Source organism: Portunus trituberculatus, chromosome 8 (genome assembly GCF_017591435.1).
Source record: "Portunus trituberculatus isolate SZX2019 chromosome 8, ASM1759143v1, whole genome shotgun sequence".
Classification (NCBI taxonomy): domain Eukaryota; kingdom Metazoa; phylum Arthropoda; class Malacostraca; order Decapoda; family Portunidae; genus Portunus; species Portunus trituberculatus.
Window position 1 is genome coordinate 6,935,001 of NC_059262.1, and position 5,000 is coordinate 6,940,000.

A 5,000-nucleotide genomic window follows, 5' to 3' on the forward strand; every position below is an offset into this window, starting at 1 on the left:
ATAGAGACAAGTAGACGGGTTTTGAAGACAATTTCTCCTCATAATAAATTAGAAATGTTGCCAGTCTATCACAAGAACCATAAAAACACCTTTAAAAACACGAGTATCTTCAACTGGAGCCCTTGGAAAGCACTGATGGTGAGAGAGATAAGCGTTTCGGAATACAGGCCACAAGTCTTCAATGATGTAGCTGTAGGGCAATGGTGAAGTGTATTAACACCTTCTATATTGGGACACATTCTTACCATGAAGTTTGTGTACGATTAGACTATTTTATTGACATTAGGAAGGGTCTATGGAGGTCAGAAGATTAATGTCCACAATCTTCACTATTGCAATACCCCCTCATAAGTTTCTGAAGCTGTATAGAATCACCACATAATCACCAGAATGAAAATGAAAACGTGTCACGGAACTGAAGGGGTTAACAAAGCAAACGTGGGCAGAGAAGTGTTTTGATCAGTAATTGTGTTTGAATGCCGGTCAGTTTGGTAAAAATATTAGTGGTGAAAGCGTGTCACCTGTTATAGCGTGCTCGTTCGTGAGGCTTTTTTTGTGTACCACTTTTCCCTTCAATTATTACACTAAAACGAGTTACAGTGTTAAAAAAATGTGTATCTTTTCGCCAATCTGGGTTTTCCCTTCCCTTTCACAGAAGGAGGTAGTAGACACCTACCGTAACAATAACTTACTCCCGGTGAGATCTAATAGCACTAGTTCAGGGCGTGCTGTGAACCTTCCATTAAAGCTAGTTGTGATCTCGCTGAATGTTTCCCTTTATGTCTCACAACTCAATGGGGTAGTCATAGCCTACCCACTAATGACAACTCTCCTTCTTTACACGAAACTACAAACACTTACCACACATACACCCTTCACTTCAAATCAAAATTTTAAAGAAAAATGGGACCCGAAATAAATGCCTCGGAGTCCCCTCTGGGAGGGACCAAAATGTCCCCAGGTCTGACACCTCTCCTGTTGATGACCACAAATGCCTTGACACCACCCTCAACTTTTTCTACATTAACTTCTGCAACATTCGCGGTCTTAGATCTAATTTTCAATCTGTGGAACACCACCTCTCCTCTACTAAACCTCATCTTCTTTTCCTCACCGAAACACAGCTGTCTGAGGCAACTGACAGTAGCCCTTCTCTGTTCCCTCCTACTTTCTCTATTCTCATTTTCATTCCAAAGCTGGATGTTGCGTCTATGTACGCAACGACTTAACTTGCTCTCGTGCCCACGCTCTTGAGTCTTCCGAATTTTCCACCATCTGGCTACGACTTAACAGTCACTCTCAAACTAAATTCATCTGTGCTGTTTATCTCTCCCTAACTCTTCTGACTATAGTAATTTCTTCGACTACTTAACTTCTAAAGTGGAGCACATTCTGTCCCTCTACCCTTTCGCTGAGATTTCCATTCTTGGAGATTTCAATGTTCACCACCAGCTTTGGCTTTCCTCTCCCTTCACTGACCACCCTGGTGAACTAGCCTTCAACTTTGCTATCCTCCATGACCTAGAGCAACTGGTGCAACACCCTACTCGTATTCCTGACCGTCTTGGAGACACGCCCAACATTCTTGATCTCTTCCTCACCTCTAACCCTTCTGCTTATGCTGTCACCCTTTCATCTCCGTTGGGCTCCTCCGATCACAATCTCATTTCTGTATCTTGTCCTATTTTTCCAATCCTCCGCAGGATCCCCAAAGCGAAGGTGCCTCTGGCGTTTTGCCTCTGCCAGTTGGGGGACCTGAGGAGGTATTATGCTGATTTTCCTGGAATGATTATTGCTTCCGTGTCAGAGACCCATCTCTTTGTGCTGAACGCATAACAGAGGTGTTAGTATCTGGCATGGAGGCGTACATTCCTCATTCTTTTCTCAACCTAAACCTTCTAAACCTTGGTTTAACTCAGCCTGTTCTCGTGCTATACATGATAGAGAGGTTGCCCACAAAAGGTACTTGAGCCTTCCATCTCCTGAATCTCATGCACTTTATATCTCTGCCCGGAATCATGCCAAGTCTGTTCTTCAACTTGCCAAACACTCTTTCATAAATAGGAAATGTCAAAATCTTTCAAACTCAAACTCTCCTCGTGACTTCTGGCATCTAGCCAAAAACATCTCAAATAACTTCACTTCTTCATCTTTCCTCCTTTATTTCATCCTGATGGCACCACTGCCATCTCTTCTGTCTCTAAAGCTGAACTCTTTTCTCAAACCTTTGCTCACAACTCCACCTTGGACGATTCTGGGCTTGTCCCTCCTCTCCTCCTCCCTCTGACTATTTCATGTCTACAATCAAAATTCTTCGTAATGATGTTTTCCATGCCCTTGCTGGCCTAAACCCTCGGAAGGCTTATGGACCTGATGGGGTCCCTCCTATTGTTCTCAAAAACTGTGCTTCTGTGCTTGCACCTTGCCTGGCCAAACTCTTCCAACTTTGTCTATCGACTTCTACCTTTCCTTCCTGCTGGAAGTTCGCCTACATTCAGCCTGTTCCTAAAAGGGTGACCGTTCTAACCCCTCAAACTACCGTCCTATAGCTTTAATCTCTTGCTTGTCTAAAGTTTTTGAATCTATCCTGAATAGGAAGATTCTCAAACATCTGTCACTTCACAATCTTCTGTCTGATCGCCAGTATGGCTTCCGTCAAGGTCGCTCTACTGGTGATCTTCTGGCTTTCCTTACTGAGTCTTGGTCATCCTCTTTAGAGATTTCGGTGAAACTTTTGCTGTTGCGTTAGACATATCAAAAGCTTTTGATAGAGTCTGGCATAAAGCTTTGATTTCAAAACTGCCCTCCTACGGCTTCTATCCTTCTCTCTGCAACTTTATCTCAAGTTTCCTTTCCGACCGCTCTATTGCTGCTGTGGTAGACGGCTACTGTTCTTCTCCTAAACCTATTAATAGTGGTGTTCCTCAGGGTTCTGTCCTGTCACCCACTCTCTTTCTATTATTCATTAATGACCTTCTTAACCAAACTTCTTGCCCTATCCACTCCTACGCTGATGATACCACCCTACATCTTTCCACGTTCTTTCAGAGACGTCCAACCCTTCAGGAAATCAACAGATCACGCGGGACGCCACGGAACGCCTGACTTCCGATCTTTCTAAGATTTCCGATTGGGGCAGAGAAAATCTAGTAGTTTTCAATGCCTCAAAACTCAATTCCTCCATCTATCAACTCGACAACCTTCCAGACAACTATCCCTCTTCTTCAATGACACTCAACTGTCTCCTCTTCCACAATGAATATCCTCGGTCTGTCCTTTGCTCATAATCTTAACTGGAAACTTCACATCTCATCTCTTGCTAAAACAGCTTCTATGAAGTTAGGTGTTCTGAGGCGTCTCCGACAGTTTTTCTCGCCCCTCCAACTGCTTACTCTGTATAAGGGCCTTATCCGTCCCTGTATGGAGTACTCTTCGCATGTTTGGGGGGGTTCCAGTCACACAGCTTTGCTTGATAGGGTGGAATCGAACGCTCTTCGTCTCATCAACTCCCCTCCTCTGACTAACTGTCTTCAGTCTCTTTCTCACCGCCGAAATGTTGCATCCCTTTCTATATTTTATCGCTATTTTCATGGTAACTGTTCTACTGATCTTGCTAACTGCATGCCTTCCCTCCTCCTGCGGCCACGCTGCACAAGGCTTTCTTCTTCCTTTTCCTTTCCTATTCTGTCCAACTCTCTAATACAAGAGTCAACCAGTACTCTCAATCATTCATCCCTTTCACTGGTAAACTCTGGAACTCCCTCCCTGCATCTGTATTTCCGAATTTCTACAACTTGTCTTCTTATAAGAGGGAGGTATCGAGGCATTTGCTCCCCTAATTCTGGCTGACGGTTTTGACACTTTTTGTACTCTTTGGAGAGCCAGCGCTCAAGTGGGCCTTTCTTTAATTTTCTTTTTTTTGCCCTTGGCTGGCCCTCTTCCCTACGTAAAAAAAAAAATATTACACCAAAATAGTTACAATGTTCAAATAATGTGTGTATCTTTTCGCCAATCTGGGTATATTCATCATCTATTCAGTCTGGTTCTTGGAGCTCCATTGATTTACTAATTAAGAAACACACTTATCCTGCAACACCTGGCTTGTGGTATTGGTGAAGGTACCAGGACTTGAATAGGATTGAGATCAGTATCGGTTTCTTTTCAGTTTCGTTAGTAAATATGTTCAAGACATGGACTGCCGCGTGTATCTCCGGCAGCTGTTGCACTAAGCGTTTTATGATATTAATCAGGTATATTCATGGCTACACACACACACACACACACACACACACACACACACACACACACACACATACACAGGTTTCAGGATATAAAAATGTATTCTTCATCTGTTAGCGTTTCCCACTTTCATATGAGGTCGCACTAAGTAAAGGCTTTTTAAATGGTTTTCTCAATAGCTTACAGTGGTACAGTGGATCCGTGCGTGCTTTGGGATCCGAGGGGTCTCCAAGCGCAACGGGTTCGAATCCTGTCTACGGTCTGAGTGTAGGTTGGGCTTCCTCACTCGGGGCAACGGTTTCCTAGCGGGTGGGCTTTGAAATAGGAGGTACCCTTAATAAGTATCCCCTTTAGCCCATAAATTCCCGTGAAAAGCCCACATGGTATAAAAAAAAAAAAAATCTGATCTGCTTAGTGAACACACACACACACACACACACACACACACACACACACACACACTAGGGAACACACCTATTTGTAATAAAACAATAGACTTACAGTAAATTGTCATGTAGAAAATGTGTTTGTGAAATTATCTTCAGCTGAATGACCTCTTCTCCGTGTTTCTAAACTCTCTCTCACACACACACACAATACTACATGTTATTGTTTTTGTTGTAGTCTTAGTAGTATTAACCCTTTCAGTACTGGGACACCTTGAGATCTGTACACGATTAGACCATTTTACTGACATTAAGAAGGGTCTATGGAGGACAGAAGATTAATGGCCACAGTCTTCACTATTCTAATCCCCACAT

General features: G+C 43.2%; 1 protein-coding gene across 1 annotated transcript in view; it reads left to right on the forward strand.

Annotated features, from left to right (window-relative positions):
* LOC123500093 (obscurin-like) overlaps nt 1-5,000 on the forward strand; it is a 191,166-nt gene that overhangs the window by 14,538 nt on the left and 171,628 nt on the right.